The 21,991-nt window shown below is 55.1% G+C and overlaps 1 long non-coding RNA gene across 1 annotated transcript in view; it reads left to right on the forward strand.

The window, feature by feature from the left end:
- The first annotated feature begins 3,294 nt into the window (after positions 1-3,294).
- LOC144731412 (uncharacterized) overlaps positions 3,295-21,991 on the forward strand; it is a 46,287-nt gene continuing 27,590 nt past the window's right edge. The window contains exon 1 of the long non-coding RNA XR_013587953.1: positions 3,295-3,541. This is a non-coding gene — a long non-coding RNA (uncharacterized LOC144731412). The remainder of the gene's footprint in view (positions 3,542-21,991) is intronic.

Consider the following 21,991-nt stretch of genomic DNA (forward strand, 5'->3'; position numbering starts at 1 on the left):
ATTCCCAAAGATCCCCCGTTCGCCGCGTAAAATGGTATGTCCACCGGCAAAAGGGGTCAACATTGGATGGGGAGGATGTTATAAATAAGGTCCGAAATGATAGTGGCTGACGCACCCGTGTCCACCAGCACCCGGACCTCAACCCCGTCAATAAAACCCGTTATCACGGACGACCCGGCCGACGCAGCCACTATCCTGTGGGCCAATTCGGACCATTCGACTGCTTTCGGGCCGTGTACGAACCCCCCTCGCCGAACCGAATCCCCGGTACCCATACGCGGTCCCCCCACCGCGAAGCGGCGACCCGAGTGTGCCGTGTATGTGGACCGAGCGTGTGGGGTGCCGCGACTTGCCGGGGTTAGCTGGGACGACTTGGGGCCTTGGTCGTCGCCCGGACGTGGTCCTGTGGCGCGCTGACGCGGAGCCCGGCACCCGGACGCGACGTGACCCCGAAGGTCGCAGTTGTAACACATGACGAGGGACGTCGTGGGTTTCGGTTGCTCTAGCTTGCGGGACAAACGTGTGGGCGAACGACCTCCCGATCTCCACTCCCCTGGTCTCGACACGGTGAAGGCCTCCTCCCGAGCCGTAGCAGTCTGAGGCCCGGCGACCATCGCGGCAGGTGCCGCGATCCCCGCCGATGCACAGACGACCGTCCGCTTGCGCTTGAGGACCTCGTGTGCGTGAATACTTGTAGCAATCCCCAAGGAGCAGATGTCCATTTTGTCCGCCGTATTGATGGGGACTCCCAGGTCGTGAGCCAACGCCAGCAGCTGCTCTGTCACCATGGCGTCCTTCCCCTCCTTGTCCATGCGGGGAAAAGCGGCGTCCGCCAGGGCGAGCAGCGCCGTGCGATAGGCGAGCGTAGTTTCTCCAACCATCTTGCGCCGTTCGTAGAACTGGTGGCGACAGGTCGAGTGCGGTCCGAACACCTTAGCCATTAGATGTAGCGCGGCCTGGAGCGTTGAGCGGGACGACCTTGGGGCGGATGTGAAGGCCGCAAGCGCGTCGTCGTCGAGCGTCGCTGGCAGCGCGCGTAGGGCAGTGGTGTCGGACCACCCCGACATTTCTTGATGTGCGAGGAACCTTCGTTGGAAGGCCCCCCAGTCGCCCCCGTCTGCCTTGAACGCCGTCAGCGCGGGCAGTCGTTGCTGGAAGACCTGGTCGTCGTCCTCCGAAGAATGCTTTTCCCGTGCGCCGCTGTGGTTGACGAAAATGTCGGCTCCGTCGGCAGGCGCATGGTGGCGAGCTCTGGCGTGCGCCGATGACGCGGGCTGTGCAGAGTGGAGGTCTCCGACCACGTGGTGTCCACGCTTCCCGCCAACCGATGGTGGACCCTCAAAAATGGCGCCAATTTCAAAACTTTCGGCGCGAAGCGCATTCTGGCGGGATCCCTCCGGCCGCGCTCCCTCCTCCAACCTCGTAGTCGTCCTCCCGCCTGCTGAAACGGTGATTTCTGCCAAAATTGAAGCGGCGGCGAGCAGCAACTCCGCCAGGCGGGAGTGTGCATCCTGTAGGCTGGTGTCGGAGACGAGCGGAGCGTCGGCCATCGCCGCGAAGTGCTGCATCGGCGGCAACTCCTCGTCCTCGCCTTCCGAGGTTTGTGGCTCCGGTACGCCGTCGTCTTCCCGATCTCGCTCGTGGGTACGGGTAGTCTTCCTAGTATCCATCCTTTTGAAGACAGGTTTACTTCTGACGCCAGTTGTAGTGTAGGAACTTGGCGGGAGACGACCTTACGGGTAGCACACTCTTTTATTAACACCAACTTATATTACACGGGTGGCTAACTCCAGCCTTAACCCACGGGTTCCCCCGGCTACACCCACACGGGCTCTTACGCCCCGTAGCCTCTCGGAACACACCCAGCCGGGGTGTCCGTCTCGACTCTGGGTCCCACAGTCTCGGCCCACATGGACGTCAGACCACGGGTCCCACAGTCTCGCCTCCGAGCCACACAGGGCCCCGGCCCTCACAAGGACAGCGGGACTAGGGGTCTCAGGGCCTACCTCTTGAACTCCGTCTTCGGTCTTTGACTGGTTAACAACTCCCCGAGTGCTCCCGCGCGTCCCCCTTTATAGTCCTTCATGCGGACGTCGCTGAGAGCACCCACCCCAGTTGACCAATCACTGCGCGCTGCCCACGATCCTCTTTCCCACCTTGTGTCAGCGCGCACAACCACGCACCCCGCGCCGCCCCGTAATCTCTCACTCTCGGCGCGCGCGTCAACACCACGCCTACATCGCGTGCCCAACCACGCACCCCGCGCCGCCCCGTGATCTCTCACTGCGGGCGCGCGTCAGCACCACCACTACATTTGTCTATAGCCAATTAGCATGTTTGATCTTCTACCAGTGCACCGCAGTCTCTATTAACGCCGCTAAATTCTCCCAGTCCGCGCCTCCACTTAGACCCGTTCATTTCTCCTCTCCACGGACGGTGACGCTTTGCTCCTTTGGTTTGCAGGAGTCGTTGTCGCGCCTGGCGATGTCCATCCGGGCTTCGTCACGACGGTCGCCCTCTGAGGTGGGAACAAAAACAAAAGGCACGCGTCTCTCTTCACCGAAATTTCCGCCGCCGAATGTCGTGAACGACCTTGGCTACGTCCAGCGGCCCAAGGGGTCGGTGCCGGGGGGGGGAGGCTGCGCGTTCCATCGGCGGACATTCGCGCGCATACATCGAGTCCCCGCTTTAGAGGCGAGGACATTGGCTTTCCTCGGTGGGGCGGGGGGGGGGGTTGATATTCCTTTCAGCAAAAGTTTCTAAGGGTATACAGTATGTACGTGTATTAAAAGAGCTTTTGTTATGCGCTATATTTATTTATTATTTCTAACACCACGAGGTTGGCGAGTGCTCCCCGTAATTTGCCGCACGTCTAAATGAGCTATTGAATCAAGGCGACCCTGGATGTGACATCAGCGCACGAGATTTTAATGCGATGCTTTATGCTCATGGTCTCTCGGCCTGGCCTCTCTCTCTCTCTCTCTTGATCTTCATTCCCCCCCCCCATGACCCCCCGACCTCCCACTCAGTCCTCCCCTCCTCCCACTCCATCTCCACCACTATTCTCCCTTCCACCACTCCATTCTCCCCCCCCTCTTCATCATCTATTATTCTCTCATAGCCCCACACCAACCGTCTCCCCCACCCACCCCACCACCGTGCCCTCCGGCTTCTCTCATGCTCACCTCTCTCCCCCTCTCCATCTCACTCCACCGCCTCCGAGCCTCCCTCCCCCGCTCCCTCCTCCTCACGTCGCACCTCCTCCCCGCGCGATCCGCTCCTCTCGCTCCGTCCCTGCGTCCCCCCACCCGCTGGGCCGGCGTGCGTGTGCTCGAGTCGTCTCCGCGGCGGGCGGGCGGGCGGGCGGGCGAGCAGCAGACGCGGTGCCCTCTCCCATCGCGGGCTCGTGCCGCTTTGCCGCCGGGAGACGGCAACACGCGATCCACGGAGGACGAGGGGGGCCGGGCCCGAACTACGGAACACTCCGGAGAGGAGACGGAGCGAGAGAGAGGGGCACTCGGGATCGCACGCACGCTGCCAGGTAAAACTCACGCGCGCGCGCGCGCGCACTCCCCTCCTGCGTGACGCCACGTGGGCGCGTCTGCGACGGCGACCCTCGTTAGTGTTGGGGGGTTCGTCCGGTGCGCAAGGCGCTCTTCGCTCGGATGAGTGCTCGCGCGCGAGAGAGGGAATCGTTCCCCGTGGCGCTGCGTTAAGCGAGCGCGCAGGAACCCCCCCCCCACCCCCACGAGCTGACCGCGGCGGCACTTTTTGGGGACGACGTTTGCCGCGGGACGTATAAAGAGGAGAGACACCGCCTACGCTTTTTAACGGCGACTCTCCTGCGTCGGGTAACGGACTGAGTTCCGACAGGTTCCACAGAGCGCTTTTTGAAAATTGCGGCGTCACGGTACAAAACGAGAGACCCGCGGTCTCGACGGGCACCCGCTTGGTTATAAAAAATATCCATAGACACAAATGCGTGGCTTCGCTTTTGCGCGCGTACGGCGGCGAGCTTCATTCAACGTTCTTTGAGAGATCTGTGCCGGCAACAACGGTCGCGTCTATGTCACGGCACGCGGAGCGAGGAGCCGCCGGGTGCCCATCGGCGCGGCTCCCAGCAGGGGCCCTGGGGAGCCCCGCGCCGCCGCCGCTTCCCCACGACGCGGTCTCCGTCAAACGGCGCTTGCTGAAATGACAGCGCGATGTTTGGCTTTGTGCCGCAGCAAAATCTAAACGACCCCTCCCCTTCCCCTCCGGGGGGAGAGGAGGAGGAGGAGGGGGGGAGGCTAAAAAGGTTGCCCTGTCTGGCGCATGCTCTCTGCTGCGTTGCTTTGATACATTTGCCCTTTTTTAATTCATGAGCAACCTTTAAAAAATAAAACTATCGGGAACAACATTCGGGACCGGTGGGTGGTACCGCCATGCATTATTGCAATCAAAATAAACCGGAGGGAGATTTAGAGGTTTTTTTTATTTCTATTTTGCAAAGCTGTCAAAGTGGGGGGGCCTCGTTGACAGCCCCAGGAACATTCGCCTTCAGTCGTGAAAAAAAGGAAATAAAACAATAAAAACATCACTTCCCTTTATATTTCTTAAAAAGTGGCAGCAAAGATTTCGGTGGATTGTATTTATGAGAGGAGTTTTCTTTACCCCCCCCCCCCTGACGTGGGTGGTACGGTGGCATCGTGAACCGGTGAACCCGAGTTCGATTCCTGGCCACGGCTAACATCAGAGGCGCGTGATGCCTGCACCGGTGCTTAGCTACCGATGTGCACTGCTCCGTAGTGGTGAAGTATGGTGGAACAAAACAATCCCCACGTTCGACGGGGTGTTTGGGAGACCTTCAACCCGACAGAGGATTGACAATGGGGCTGCATCATCATTATTATTACATGTTTAAGTGTATGAGGAATGATCATGGGAGGATGCCTCATATCTCCAGATTACGATCAAGAGCGGCTTAGAGCAGACAGAGTGCTTTTGTTAACGAAATCAGAGGTTTAGTTGTGGTTTTTGTCTTCTTATTAAATATATTCAAATGGATATTTGTCTTTTACTCTAAGGCTTTACTGAGAAATATTGAAATTGCTACGGGCAGGACAGTAAATCCAATGCAAGAGACTTCTAGAAAACAAATCGCCGCCGAGCTCCTGATGACAACACACGCGGCGCTTTTGCTCTCCGCGATTCATTCGGCTGCTCGCTTCTCGCGTTTTTATTTTTTTAAAGGGCCGCGCTTTTGCGGGCCGCGTCGACACGGCCGTCCACAAAGGTGCAGCAACACAAAAAAACACAACAACGCATCTTACCAACGGGGCAAATTTTGCAACAAAACGTTACATTCTGAAACGTAAACAACGTCCGGCACGGTCGGAAGGCCGTGATTCGTGCGGAGCCCACACGGAGCCGCGCGATCCACGTTGGAGCCACGTGGAGCCACGCGATCCATGTGGAGCCACGTGGTGCCATTCGATCCACGTGGAGGCACGCAATCCGTGCAGAGCCACGCGATCAGCACGGAGCCACGCTGAGCCACTCGGAGCTACGCACGCTGCAGCTGCTCAGCTTGTAGTTCAACATTTAATTGATTTGGTGCCTGCCGCAGCTAATCACCGGCAGGATTTAGCGCCTCGGGCGGGCGCAGTTTATTAAAATTAGCGCGGACGCGACCATATGGCGGGGTGTTTATTTGCTTGGCTTAAATGTCAGCGCCGCTGAAACGATAGCGCCTCTCAGTCTGGGGCTTTGAGCGGCGCCAGGTGTCTCCGTGCCTGGAATGTCAACCCGGGGGGAGCGGGAGAGCCTCCGCGAGCGCCTCCCTCCCCGATGCCGCGGAGAATCCATGGGCGCCGGCGTCCGTTGCTTCGTCGTCACCGTCGCATCCTCGGGATGGGTCGTGGTCGCGTTTACATTGACGATGCTGTTGCTGCTGCCTGCCTGCCTGCCTGCTGCTGCTGCTGATACGTGCGGTGCGAAAGAAGTTCAACGTCGTGCATACAAGAACAAAAAGCCACAAGGCTACTTCGAGCGCAAGATGTTTTCGCCAAATGAATACAATGTGTGATCAGTCAGGATGACAGTAACAATGATGGTAACCGTGGCCGATTATGCTGAAAACAACACCCCCTCTCGCAGACATCGCTCTCGCTCCGCGGGTTTCCGTGGCTGTGCAGCTGTGCGGCTTTCCGATGTGCTCACGGTTCGTACCGCGCGTTGTTCGGCACGATGTCCGACGTGTCGCTCCACGTGCTGGGGGCTTCTTCAGGAACCGACTTTTGTTCAAGCTGGAAACACACCGGAGAGAGAGACAGAGACTGAGAGAGAGAGCCGCTCCCAGAGACGTCGCAGCCGGAGCTTGCGTGGTTGTCGTAATGTCGAGGGGTCAGTTTTGTTTGACGCAAAGGGCCCTTCAAAGGCGTTCACTCCACCAGGAGCGCCCGGCGCCGTTGAGTTGTGGCCGTGCCCCTTGAGCTTCGTTGGACCCCGCGTGGACACCTCGAGGAGTGTCTCGGAGAAGTCTCGCCGCCTCTTCATACCTCACGGGCACCTGTGGCTCCCCCTACACTGGATTATGGCCAGAGTTTCAACTTCATTCGTTGAGGCCAACCACCACACTGCTACTGTTGGGGCAAGCGCTGTTAGCGAGCACCTATGAATGAGGGCACGACACACGAGGGGGTGGGTGTCCAGCACCACGCCCGACCGTCTTTGTCTCCCTAGCGGTTTTGTTGAGGTTAAGTCGACCTAGGGGAGGCCTAGGACCGGTTCAGATAATTTTTACGTCACAACTATACGCTCACTCACCCACCTACCTACACACGCACCCACTCACCACACTGCAGGTCACAATTACACACTCAATCACCCACCCAATAACCACAATGCAGGTCACAACTCCAGCGGTTGAGTGAGCGGCTCGCAATTGGAAAGGTTGTGAGTTCACATTCTGGCTGGGGGGTTAACTTAGCCCACCGTCCCTCCAGAGTCGATACAATTACCACGATGTTTGTGGGGTGATTATCCTAGGAAGCGACCCGCCCCTGCCATAGAAATGTTGAATTTCCACCACTGGCTCTAGGCTGTTCGAAACATTCATGAGCACTGCTTCGATTTGAGCGAGAAGCCTCTGACTCAATTGCAACTTTAATCGTGCCTGTTAGTTGTGGGCCGCTTGGCATCCTTGGCTTCTCGTCCTGTGCCCAGGGGATGGCCTCTGCGAGTGGCAGTGACCGTGGCTGTGTGGAGGTCACGCCCCGTCCCCACCACCCCTGATATAAATCAATCGCTGAATCAAAGCCCTTGTTAATAACCACGTGCTTTAAATGTTGAGATCAAAGTTGATCACTCCTCGAGGCGTGGTTGACGGAGGTTTCTATTGCGTGTTTTAACAAGAGAGCAGTGGGGCGGCTGGCGAGTGTGTGCAGGCGGTGCAACTGCACCGGGGCCCACCGAGAGTGGGGGGAGTTCGGGTGACCGGACTACGTAGAGAAGTTATAGAGGCGGGGGGGGGCAGCAGCCCAATTTCACTCCTTGCACGAGGACCCCGTGCCAACCACCCGACGCCATTGATCGACACGGTGGCTGGGAGATGTTAACTAACTCGCCTGGTATACAGGAGGTCGCGGGTTCAATCTCTACGCTGAAGCCTGTGTATCTGAAGTTTGCATGTTCTCCCCGTGGTCACGTGGATTTTACTCTGGGTCCTCCTGTTTTCCCCTCCACATTTAGAATCAACATCGCGCGTTTAGAGTATTTGGCTGCTATACATTTCCACTTGATAGGCCACTTCGTTGAGCTATCATTTGTAACAACCAGGTCGCTTCTGAAAAATAGTGGTATAGCTCAGTGGGCTTTACCTGGTAAAATAAAAAAATAGTTTTAGTTTGGTTTAGACACAGGACACAATTACTACCGCATCGATGTCACTGCGGCTGTGCCCTCCGGCACTGCGACGTCTGCTCGTGTCGTTTTGTCACAGACGTTAGACGTTCAACGCTCCACGTACGCTGAAATCGTCGCTTCCCAGCATGCAGCGGGAAACGTCGGATGTCGTGCCGAACAACCCCGCAGCGCGGTCGGAAATCGCGTCCTGAATAGCGCAATTATTTTCTAATCAATACCGCAACCGACGGCGCGAGAGACATTTCTGCGTCGTAAATTATCCCTCCGATGCTTTCGGCAAGACATTTTTTGTTCCACACGCGCCGACGACACGGCTCGAGAAACGCACACGCGTGTAATGGTTCAGTGCGCTGACGTGGAAATAAATAATTTCGCCGGTAAAACAATCAGATCTCAGCGAAACAAAACTGGTAATGAGGCAGCGCAGACGGAGCGCGTTTGTTGTCGTCAGAAACGAGGATGAGGAGGAGGTTTCCTCCAGCGTCGTGTTCCGCTGACTCGGCGTGCCGCTGTTACGCCGCTCACGCTCTGCGCGAACAATTCCGCTGCTAATTGCGCACGGAACTCTCGTCGTCAACACTTGAGCACTTTACTTTTCTTTGCCTTTCAAAGGCAGGCCGTGTTCTTGCCGCGCACAGCAGGAAAGATTTGAAAAATGCGTGGCGAATGTTGTCGTGGAACGCGGGGTTTTTTCTATTTCTAGATTCGTTTTGTGCTGAGAATTTGTTTATGGTCATTGCTGCTGCCATCGCGATCATCGTCGTCGTCGTCATCGGTACCATCAACGTCACTGTCTGATGTATCTACGTATGTTGAACTTCTTTCACACCGTACAAAGCATTGCAGATGACCGCAGGAGCGCATCTAAAAGCGTGCGTTGCAGTGACCGTCCTTTGTCCGATGTCTCGCCAAAAGTCGCTGCGAGGATGACCGGAGGTCGGGTGATGGTTTATGCTCCTTGACAAGATCAGCAAGGTATTGTGGTTGATGGTGGTTTGAAAGGTCTCACAGGCTTTCCTGCACCAGGAAGTGTTTCATGCAACATACATTTTTCTAGATTTTTAACCGTGTTACGACGTTTTCTCAACCCCCCTCGGGCCTTGAATGGAGGGCGGGGGTGGCCATCGCGGTCCACTAAAAACCCCGCTGACAGTGGCAGCACTGGGGTTCAAAGTTCACTCACATTTGCTGCCGCATTCTGGACATAAACTGCAGTTTGTTAAAGAAAAGCCCATAACAATCGCGTAAACAGTTAACTATCATGCCCCAAAAGATATCCAAAACGTTTTTTGCATTTTATCAAACGGCTTAGACACTGGAAATAATTTTCTCAGCTTCCAATTTTACACGTTGAGTGTAATGGCAGTGGTGGGCTGTGACCTTTTGATTATATACATATACATATTTGCTAAATCCGCAGAGCAGAATTACACGGCCAGATTAATGGAAGCTTGCTTTTATTGTAGCTGTCAGGCCCATTAAAAATCCGCGGGCGGCTGGTAATCACTTCCCTTCACCCAATAATGCCCGTGTGTTCCACGTGGCTTAAATTGGCTAAATACAATTTTTTGGGCCACAATGTCACTCGGTTGGCACAAAACAAAGCCACGGCGCATCGTGATTTGGGGGCATTTTTGTGTCGTTTTTATCTCACCGCGCTGGCACAGAACTATCCGCATCTCTCCTTTCGTTCTAAAATAGCGGTCACAACGACGACGACGACGACGGCGCCCCGCGTGCCCACAGGCGTCGCGTTCGAGCGCGAGCCGTCGTCCGCAGGCGACCACCGCCGCGGCCGCCACCGTGGACGGGCCACGTGAGACCGCACACCTGCGTGGCAGGGCAATTAGCCCGCTAACGACCCCCCAGTGACTCCACGAGAACGCTGAAACGATAATGATCACTTCAGAGACGTCAGTTCCATAACTGAGCTTCCACGGTGTCATGGTTAGCGCCCCGGACTTGCAGTATGGAGATCATACTCTTGGGTTTTTTCGGTAAAGTCACGTAGGTAAAAAATAATAATAATAGAAATAAAATGATTTCATTTATTATTATTTTATTTCTATTATTATTTTTATTTTTACTTTTTTTACCTACGTGACTTTACCGAAAAAAACCTAGGCGCATGAATCCTTGTAGTCACGAAAGCTTCACATCTAAAGTACGGAGATCGCCGGTTCGATTCCATCAAGGGGGAACATTTTTCAAAACCCGCCCCCCCCCCCCACCCCTCGCACAGCTTCCACCCCAGCGGTATCAGTGAGTTGCCCCGCAGGTCACGTGCGGAGGGGCAATGGTGTTGGGGGTCCGTCCACCTCTTCCAACACGTCGGGTCAACGCGCAAGAGTCGAACAAATTCCGTCTCGAGTTTGCGCCGAGTGGGAAGCCCTTCCCGCAGCAGTGGCGTGAGCAACCAAATCGCAGGGCTGCGCCCGTGCCTTTTCATTTGCGGCTGCCATTATTAAAGCGACTGAAGGTAAGTGCAGGGGAGGACCCCGTAAGCAAATCAACTGGAGCGGTAGAGTGGGACAGTTGCTGGGAAGCGGGACATGTGGCTGGCGCGCGAGGGCTTCAATTGGGGAAAAAGGCAGGAAATTTGGAGGATGGTTAGGGGCGGTTAAGGATGACAGAAGGTGGAGAAGAAGAGAAGCTGGCAGAGAACCTTCTGGAAGGTTCGAGAATGAACGGAGGGAGCGAGGATACGGGTGGGGGGCGCCGTGGAGCGAGCCCGCGGTTCTTGGCGGTGAAGCTCCGTACGAGGGCGTTGCGTGCGTGGCACGGCGGGAATAAAGCGCCGTACCAAATATACGTCTCGCGTGCACTCCCCCTCCATGAGTAAAGAGGTAACCGACGTCTGTTGAATGTGTTCCAAACAGCTACGTCTGATTGTAACACGCACACACACACAAATGTCCTTCGCCACTAAGTGGCGGTGATGTCACTATGGCGCTTGTGCCAGGCTAAGTGCACTTTAAGGCCACGTGAAGTGTCGAATGCCTGTTGGCAGGAGGTCACGGGAGAGAGATCCAAGTGGCATGGGTTGACTGACTTGAGATGACTGACCGATGCACCGCCTGTGCCCCCTACTGTGCACACACACACAGACACTTGCGCGCACAGACACGCACACTCTCCTAAAGCGCAACACGGGCGCCACTGCCTTCTCCACGTTCGTTTGGTGTCACGAAGCAGAATCAGAATCTTTGTCTAGAGCGCAGGAATTCAATGAGCTATGAAGCTCTTCTGCACAGATGTCCAGGAGAAGCAAGGGCAGAATAGCAATCGCGATGAACGTGGACGTGGCTGTGTGTTGTGTGAATGTAGGGAGCTGTAGCCTACCAACTTGTCGACGCACGAGCCGTTTAGCATCATGAAGCATGAATCCGGCATGAATCCGATATCAAGATCTGGCAGAGCGAGTGAACCCAATGAGAATGGCAGCGGTGAAATGGGCTCGCGTGCAGATGACTAAGTGGATTGTCGTGTTGCACGATCGTGACAGATAGACGGCTTCGGGAGGTCTTTAGCCAGCAGTGGATAGATCGTGGCTCATGGTGGTGGTGGTAAGAGCAGTGAGTGTGTTGGTGGAGGAGGCTATGCTCGTAGAAAGGGTTCCGTAATTAGAGCCCTCACAGCAGCAGTAGCTGCTGCTGCTGCCAATGTGGCATCACACAACTGCTATCACCAGAAACACCACGACACCATCACTCAATCGCCACCAATATCGCCACTGCACCACCACAGCCTCACCACGGTACCACCAATATCACCATCACATCACCGCAGCATCACTCAATCACCACAAATATCACCGTAACACTGCCACAGCATCGCCACCATCACCACAGCAGCACCGATATCACAAGATCAACACCATCACGACGCCATCGACAACAGCATACACCTTGACCACATCGCACTGCAAGAAAGCAACACACGGAGGGGGTGGTTAGGGGTGGGTGTTGCGGGGAGACCCGGGAGGGAGATGTTCAAGCGTAGCGCCCCCGGTATACAGAGGGGAGCCTCTTTGAAAATTAGCAGCCGCTGGGCTCAAGACGCCGGGATTTGCCAACACGAGCCGAGCTTGATCTGTAGCAGCAGGCCGCGGACATCACAGGGGAGGCTGCTGCTGCTTCTGCTGCTGCTGCTTGTGCTGCTGCTTCTGCTGCTGGTTCTGCTGCTGGTTCTGCTGCTGCTTGTGCTGCTGCTGCTTGTGCTGCTGCTGCTTCTGTTGCTTGTGTTTTGGTGCTGATGTTGGCTGCTGCTGCTTGTGCTGCTGCTTGTGCTGCTGCTGCTTCTCATTTGAGGCTGAGTCAAACTAGGGGACCGGTTCAGGTATACGTCGCTGGTGTTTGCCGGGAGCGGGAATCGAACTCGGGTGGCTGGGTTCGTAGCGCAGAGCGCTAACCGCTCCACCACCGCTCCCCCGCAACAACAAGCGACACACACGGACACGTGCACGGAATCCTCGTTTCCCGTGCCGCACTTTGAAAGCCACGCGTCTCATTGCCGAGGAGCGCGCAGCAGTCTGTCTGTGCACCTGGAATATTTTTGGTACCACGGCATCCCACGTGAAAAGCAAGAAGGGGGCGGGGGGGGGGTGAGCGGGGGGAGGGCTGCCATGGCAACTGAAAGCTGACGCATATCGCAGCACCTCCGCTCAATTAGCGTGGCCACAATTACACCACCACCACCACCACCGTCGTCTTACTCATTGCGACCTCCCTCTGTAATCATTAGCGCGCCTTTTCAGCGGCGCGCAGCGCGGCTCGGCGTGCGGGGTGAGTGGGCGAGCGGGGGAGGGGGGGAGCGTGCGTCCTTGGCACGCGAAACCGCGTGGCCCAGGCGCACACAGAGGCAAAGGTTCCCCCCCCCGTGTGTGTAGCCTCCACAGCGCTGTCGGGGCAAGTGCTGTTAGCGAGCACCTATGAAGGCCGGCGCGGGGCACGAGGTGGGGCCGGTGTAGGCAGCACCGCGCTCGGCCGCCTGTTATCCCACTGCTGATGTTCACGCACCGCAACGGGAACTCCGATTAGCACGGTTGACTACGTACGGTGCGAAAGAAGTTCAACGTACATGCGTATTAAGGCCGAGCCAACCTCAGGGAAGCCGAAGGCAGGTTCACACGTTCGGTGCTGATGTTGGCCGTGACCCCGTATCAAACTGCATGGGTTGCCGGCTTCGCAGAGCAGTGCGCTACCGCCCGACGCACACACGCACGCACACACACACGCACACACGCACGCACACGCACACACGCACACACGCACACACGCGCACACACACGCACACACGCACACACACACGCGCACACACGCACACACACACGTACACGCACACACGCAACACACACGCACACACACGCACACACACACGCACACACACGCAACACACACACGCAACACACACGCACACACACGCACACACACACGCACACACACGCAACACACACACGCAACACACACGCAACACACACGCACACACACGCACACACACACGCACGCACACACGCACACACGCACACGCGCACACACACGCACACACGCACACACACACGCACACACACACACGCACACACACACGCGCACACACACGCACACACACACGCACACACACGCACACACACACGCGCACATACACGCACACACGCAACACACACACGCACACACACACGCGCACACACACGCACACACACACGCACACACACGCACACACACACGCGCACATACACGCACACACGCAACACACACACGCACACGCACACGCGCACACACACGCACACACGCACACACACACGCACACACACACACGCGCACACACACGCGCACACACACGCACACACGCGCACACACACGCACACACACACGCACACACACACACGCACACACACACGCGCACACACACGCGCACACACACGCACACACGCACACACACACGCACACACACACACACGCACACACACGCACACACACACGCGCACACACACGCACACCCGCGCACACACACACACGCGCACATACACGCACACACGCAACACACACACGCGCACACACACGCGCACACGCACACACACACGCACACACACACACGCGCACACACACGCACACACGCGCACACACACACACGCACACACACACACGCACACACGCACACACACACGCACACACACACGCGCACACACACACGCGCACACACACACACGCGCACATACACGCACACACGCAACACACACACGCGCACACACACACGCACACACGCACACACACACGCACACACACACGCGCACACACACACACGCGCACATACACGCACACACGCAACACACACACGCGCACACACACGTCAAGGGACTGCCTCTGGTGCAGGTCAATCAGTTTCAAGGACAACGCGTGGGATACATTATCAAAACATATTTGTTTGCATGTTTTTTGCCACAAGTATGCGTGGTTTAAATGCAGATTCAATGCCTTGTAATAAAGGTGTCTATTTGATGTTTGAACATCTTAACACCTTCTGTATTATTGTATGTATGTTGAACTTCTTTCGCACAGTAAGTAGCTAACCGTGCTAATCGGAGGTGCAGGGGAAGGACAACAAACTAAACACAAAAAGCAGTTCTAAAGAACGAGTTTTCAATCTAGATTTGAAAGTGCGTAGCTGAAGTGGCTTCCCAATATCGGACGGAAGAGCGTTCCAGACGGCCACACAAGCGCATCTGAAAATGCCCGATGCAGTGACCGTCTTTGGTCAAAGCCTTATTCTTATCTTCTTCTTATCATCTTAACAGACTGTTGGGGTAAGTGTTGCTTAGCAAGCACCTATGAAGGCCGGCAAGGCACACGAGATGGTGGTTGACCAGCACCACGCCCGGCAGCCTTTAGCTCCCCAGTGGCAATGTTTACACACCGCACCAGGGTACTCATTTGAGGCTGAGTCGACCTAGGGGAGGCCCAGGACCGGTTCAAATAATCGTCACTGGTGTCGACTGTGAGCGGGCATCGAACTCCGTTCACCATGCTCGTAGCGCAGCGCGCTAACCGCGACACTAACGCACCCCCCCCCCCCCCCCCGTGTGGCCCCACCACGACAAGGCCGAGCTTCCGAGCCGCGGTCCGTGACCCCGCAAACACCGCCGGGGACGCGACAACAACAACAACACGAAATGTGCCTTTGCATATCTACTGAGCCCCGCTGGAATATTTAATTAGCTAAATCAATGCGCACACAAAATCAAATGAGAGGCCGCGTTAATGAATGCGCGAATAGATGCACCGCGCGTGTTGTTTCAATCCTTGCGGGGAGCACACGTGTCGCCTTCCCAGTCGTCTCAAGTCAGCCAACCCCATGGCACCTGGGGTCTCTCCCGTGACCTCCTCCTGCTGCCAGCAGCGAGGGCTCTCCACGCTCCACGGCCTCAAGGTGCACCTAGCCTGGCACAAGGGCCGCGGTGGCGTCAGAGCCGCTCAGACGGCGGCTGTCATTGTCGTCGCGTGAAGCCGTGAGGTTTGCGCCGCCTTCACCGCGTTAAGATCGCACGGCGAGGGAAAACGCCGGGCATTAGGGTGCAGGAATCCTTATTACCGAATCGGGCCATTCCAGGTCATTTAACAGAAGCAGCAGCAGCGGTGTCGTCACGTGCAGCAGCAGCGGCAGCAGCAGCAGCAGGGGGAGGCACGCGTCCTTGTTGGACATTCTAAAGAGGCCTCACATAGCGCAGATCCACCCACGCCCCCACCGCCAATATCGCATCTAATCTCGTTATCCACACTACAGGTATCAGACTGCGCCTCTTTAGATTAAGTCAGCGTGTTACCTTACCACAAATCGGGCTCGTCTTTCACCCGTGCAGACCCCCTGTGGTGAGAACGGAGCCGTGCAATTAAAACAATTATATTCTTTGGGTCTTTCGGTAAAGTCACGTAGATATAGGTTGAAAGAAAATAAAATAAAACTACGACGTTTCGATCGCTACACAAGCGGTCGTCATCAGGATCGAAACGCCGTGGTGTTTTGTTATTTTCTTTGAACCTATCTGCGTGACTTTACCGAAAGACCCACAGAATATGAATTCCTGCAGTCACGAAAGCTTCAAGTCAATAATTAAGACAATTGTTTAGGCTTCATGCTGCACCACACTCGCTGGTCGCCACGTGGGATGCCCACACGGGTCCCTCCCCGGTGCCAAATCAAAATGCCTTCACCCAGCGCCCGTAATTCCCCTCGGCTCAATGCCAGTACCCATTATGCACCTCGGCTCGATTCCAGTACCCATAATCCCGTGAGAGAAACCCTCCTCGTTTTGGAAAATTCAAAGTTACTCCAATTGGTACGAATACAACTCGTGCAGTTTTCATACAAATACAGAGTAGCAGTACAAACGCACGTCCCTGTTGGGTGAAGCCCTCCTCCTGCCGTGCCGGCCATGGGGGTTGGTTAACCATACTTCACCACTCTGGTCGGTGCGGGATGGTTAGCGGGGGGGGGGGGGGGGAGACGAAGATACCCACCCAGACCCAGGAATGTTTCGTGTCACTCGTCACCGGTGGCCGTCTCCAGGAATCAACTTTCACATGGCCACATTTTCTGAAAGCCACGTGGCGAGATGTTAACTACCTCGCCTGGTGTAAAGGAGGTCGTGGTTTCGATCCTGATGCAGACGCCTGCTGCAGATTTCGAGTTTGCATGTTCTCCCCGTGGTCGCGTGGATTTTTTCTCTTTCTCCACGTTTAGAAACATGCGTTGACAGTATTTGGTTGCTATAAATTTCCACATGATAAGCCACTCCGTTGAGCTATCATTTGTGATAGCCAGGTCGCTTCAGAAAAAGAGCTGTGTAGCTCAGTGGCCCTTACCTGGTATAACTGAAATAGTGTTCAGTAAAGTCACGTAGAATGGAAACAATAAAAATAATAAAATAAAACATAATAAAATAATTCTCACGACGTTTCGGCCACAACGCAAGCAGCCCGACAGACCTCGTCTTCACCTGATGACGGCTGCGACCGGGAACCACTGCGTTGGGTTTCGTGGATTGCACGGCGAAGTTCTCCATTGTTATGGTCGTGCCGTGTGTCGCTCGGCGCGGTGTCTGACGTTTCGCCCCCAACCGCTGCGAGACGCTCCCGGAGAGTCTCCCAGCAGCAAAACTGTTGGACATCGCGCGCTAACCGCTGAGCCACCGCTCCAAAACCCAATCGTAAAGCAGCAGCAGTGTGAAGTTACCACGACGCAGTTGCGGGGAAGTTGCCTACAACCCCATGGGCAACGTTTGTGTGGTGCTGCACCTCCCCTGCTGCACCAACCCCCTCGCAAATTCCAAACATCATAACGTCCTCCTCCTTCTTGAGGCCGCTAACGACCTAATGACTCCTACTTACGTCCTCCCATAGACAACAGTTGCAGAAATCGATGCGTGAATAACGAAGATGTATACGCCGGTTTGATTTGTGTTTCTATTTATTACCACCCAGGAGGGCCTTTACGGCGCTGGAAATGCTCCTAATTCAGACTCCGCCGCAGTGTTGAGGCTTTTTTTTTTCAAGACGGATGTTTGTCAGTAAAAGCAGCCAGCGTGCGGCTTGCCTCCGTGAGACTCTTCCCATTGCGATGAGATCGTGTTGGCTTCAGCATAAAATATACGGAGGGGGAGCCGGATGCTTCAAACACGTCATGAAAGACTCCCCTATGAAGCCACACATTGTGCAATTCACACGGGGGGCGATTCATCCGGAGGAGGCGGCAGCAGCAGCAGTCGCCACAAGCAGAGGCAGAAGCAGCAGCAGCAGCGGCGGTGGCGGCGGCGAAATCTAAGAGATAATTTTCAAAGTCGCATTTCGAGTGGGTAGCGAAAGGGAAATGGAACGTGCGCAGGGCAGCGCTGTGTGAGCTACGGGAGACAGGGAGACAAGCCTCAGCCTCCTCCTCCTCGCGCACGCCTCAGGAACGTGACAGCTGTTTAAATTCCACAGAACAAATATCCGATTTGCCAGATGCGTCACTGTCAGAAGGAAGTGGCAGCTGGGTTGAGCGTAGATATCGGCGCGGCCACGCGCTGCTGGGAGGAGAGGGGGGGACGAGGGGGGCGAGGGTGACGCGGCTGTGGCGGTGGACAGAGACGTGTGGATGTGAGGGTTTGGACCGGGGTGAGATCTCGGTGGGCCACTGATCTCGACGCCTGCACGGTCGTGCCACTCCGCGTAGGTGTCACGAATCGCCGAAGCGCTCGGCTTTACCGATTACCGGCGAACGCAATTGTTGGCCGCGGTCGTCCGCCCGCTGGGCGCGTTTGGGCAGAGATCGTAGAAGCGTCACCACTAGCAGCGCCAATGAGGATGCTATAATCTATCGTGATGGCAATGAACGTTGTGAGACGTGTGCCGAAAAGCACGGAGAGGCGCATGCTTGGAATAGCACAGAGAGACGGAAGGAGGAACACGTGGATTGGAGTCCGTAGTCAAGTCGGTCGACATCGTGCGGACTTGGGCAGGACACGTTCCGAGAAGGGACGATGGCCGCACGTCGAGACTAGCGACTGAGTGTCAGCCGAAGGAGGGAAACGAGCCCGAGAGGACACCCGCTGTGAAGACGGAGCGCTGAAATCATGCCTTGGATTGATCTTGGAATTTGTTTGCGAACAGTAAAAGCCCCTGGGCCGATGGTGGCCGTGAATCAAGTCTTGAAAATCCATGCACTCCTTCAAACTCGCGGCGAGGACGGGAAAATAAAACTGACTGAGCTACGTCGCCGGCTCCGAAAACCCATCGATTGCGTTTTGTAGGAACAAATTTAAAAGGCGAGAAATAGTGATGGATCCTTTTGGCCCGGCTATTGACGACAGGGAGCCTATTATTGGCACTGATTTGACCCGTCTATTTAAATCAATTGCCCATTACTGTGGACACACATGCCAGCCTCCCACCGGGACTCTCCTCTACGCCTACACACGGCGCACACAGGACGGCACAGCGCTGCCACGCGTCGCTACCCACACGCTACGCAAAGCCCTTCCAAGCCTCGTTGTGCCAATACCTGTGCGAGAATACACACCGTGTGTACGACCCCGGGGCACAACCATGAACATCGTCGTCTTCATCATCAGCCACGATCAGCTGCTGCATGAAGACCTCCCCCAAGCATCCGTCACCTCTCGCGACCCTGCAATGTAATGATCCGCCCAGCACCCGCACGCCAATTACAAAGTGCTTGCCATCAACAAACCACAATGCCTCGCTGTTGATATCGTCAATGAGCATAAACCATCAAGCGAACTCCGGTCATCCTCGCAGAGGCTTTGGGCTCGACATCGAACAAAGGACGGTCACTGCATCGCACGCTTTTAGATGTGCTTTTGTGGTCATCTGCAATGCACTTCCTGCCAATATTAGGAACCCACTAGTTTGAAAACTCATTTCTTAAGGGCCCTTGCCCAAGAAATCTTTGAAAGGCTATACGGGGGATCTTTGTCTGGGTGGAACGCCATGGGTTTTTAGGTAGCCGACTGCTTCCGTATGTTTTCTCACATATATACTATTTGTGTTAAGTGTGTTGTCCTTCCCCCATACCTTCGATTAGCACGGTTGTCTTTGTACGGTGTGAAAGAAGTTCAACATACGTAGATACATCAGACAATGACGTTGATGGTACCGATGACGACGATGATGATCGCGATGGCAGCAAAAATAACGAATCATTTCTCAGCACAAAACGAATCTCGTAAAATAAAAAACTCCGCGTTCCACGGCAACATTCGCCTTGCACTTTTTTCAAATCTTTCCTGCCGTGCGCGGCAAGAACACGGCCTGCCTTTGAAAGGCAAAGAAAAGTAAAGTGTTCAAGTTTTGGCGACGACAGTTTCGTGCGCAATTAGCAGCGGAATTGTTCGCGCAGAGCGTGAGCGGAACACGACGGTGGAGGAAACCTCCTCCTCGTTTCTGACGACAACAAACGCGCTCCGTCTGCGCTGCCTCATTACCAGTTTTGTTTCGCTGAGATTCGATTTTTTGTTTTTTACCGGCGAAACTATTTTTTTACCACGGGAGCGCACTGAACCATGACACGCGTGTGCGTCGCTCGACACGGGTCGTCGGCGCGTGTAGAACGAAAATGTTTTGCCGAAAGCATCGGTCACCGCATCGTTTGCTTTCAGATGCGCTTCTGATATTAGGAAGCCGCTGGAGGCTATGCACTTTTAAACCTAGATCGAAAACTAATTTATTTAGAACTGCTTTTTTATGTTTGTTTTTTTGTCCTTCCCTCGCACCTCCGAAAAGTACGGATGACTTTGTACGGTGCGAAAGAAGGTCAACATACGTTCGTGCATACATGAACTGATTTCATCGCTCCGTCTCCTGGGCGCTGGGCGTTCACGACCGATCTTTCACCCGGGGCTGCCTCCATTCCAGATGTGGACGCGCCGCCGTGCGCAAGTCGCTCAGCCCCATACTCCTTGGTTCTTTCGCTCAAGTCACGTAGGTAAAAAGATAAATGAAAAAAAAAATTAAATCACGACGTTTCGATTGCCACACAAGCAATCATCATCATCAGGTGTGACAACCACAGCAATAAAAAAATTACTGTAAAAATTTACTGTAAAAAATATTCTTGCTGTAGTTGTCACACCTGATGATGATTGCTTGTGTTGCAATCGAAACGTCGTGATTTTTTCCCTTCATTTATTTTTTCACCTTCGTGACTTTACCGAAAGAACCAAAGAGTATGGATCCTTGCAGTCACGACAACTTAAAATCTTTAAATCGCTCAGCCCCTTCAATTGCGCTAGCAGGGCATACCGAGCTCGCGGATGGAGGACGCGATGCACGAACGCGACCACGAAGTCGGAGGAGCTCTACACGCCGTGTCGGCCCCAAGCTCGCTGCGAGGCTCGCTCAATGCCGGAGCGGTGGAGCAGTCTCGTGCCTCCAGGTCTGGTTCTCCCCAGGCGGTGAGTGCGCTTGTCACAGAAGCTTGCCTGGGTCGTGGCCAGGCACTGGCGACTCGTCCTTAGTGGCCGTCCATAAATGACGTCACGCGATTTTGGACAATTTTTGACCCCCCCCCCCCTTTCGTCACACGGCGTCACAAAAAGTCAGACCCCCCCTCGAATATGACGTCACAAAGCTCTGCCCCCCCCCCAAAAAATATATATAAAACATGCTTCAAATCGCTTTAAACTATTGCCATTGTATAGTGCGTATTTAATGTGGCGCTGCACTCTGATGTTGTAGGAGAAAATATTTATTAAAAAGTATATTTAATTATGTAGAACGTGTTGTCTATATTTATTTAAAGTTGTGCATTTTGATGTGACGTCACATTTCTCACCCCCCCCCCGTCACACATCGTCTCAAAATGTCTAACCCCCCTAGGTGCGTGACGTCATTTATGGACGGCCCCTTAGGGCCTTGGTCCCACGAGTGGAAAAACACGGAAGAAAACCCGCGAATGATACCTAGCTGCTCATTATAATGATTACAAACAGCATACACCCTCCCCTCCCTCCCTCCCTCCGCCTCTTCCCCTCCATCCCTCCCCTCCATCCCCCCTTCTCCAGCTCGGATTCAGCCCCCCCACCCCCCGCCACTGGGCGTTTCTGTGCCCCACCAATACAATCACCACCGTGGCCTTGGGATTCATTTCATCCGCCTAGCTCCTGCACACCGCATCCAACGTGCCCCCCCCCCCCCCTCTATGGCCGTGCCCACCGCTGGTCACTTGCCGGATAACTTCGGTGTCTGCCAGCGACCCGGTAAAAAAAAAAATATTCAGCGAGTAATTAAGCCGTGCACGCGGTGATCACGCCTCGTTACCCAGAGCCACTTACAAGCACACGGGAGCCCTGCACGTGGTAATTACCACACGGTTAGGTGCACAGGGAGAGAAGGGGGGGGGTTCCATGGGTGCAAATGGATACATTTGCAAAAAAAAAAAATCCACCTGTGGTTTAATCATCGTTGATCTGTGTGGCTCTACGCAGCAAGGTAACACTCAAATTCCACCATGAGGGAAATCGATGTGATAGCTGCTGCTGCTGCTCCCGCTGCTGCTCCCGCTGCTGTTCCGAGGAAACGACGTTTCACGCACTTGG

The sequence above is a fragment of the Lampetra planeri genome, chromosome 39 (genome assembly GCF_965212315.1).
Source record: "Lampetra planeri chromosome 39, kcLamPlan1.2.h2, whole genome shotgun sequence".
Classification (NCBI taxonomy): Eukaryota; Metazoa; Chordata; class Hyperoartia; order Petromyzontiformes; family Petromyzontidae; genus Lampetra; species Lampetra planeri.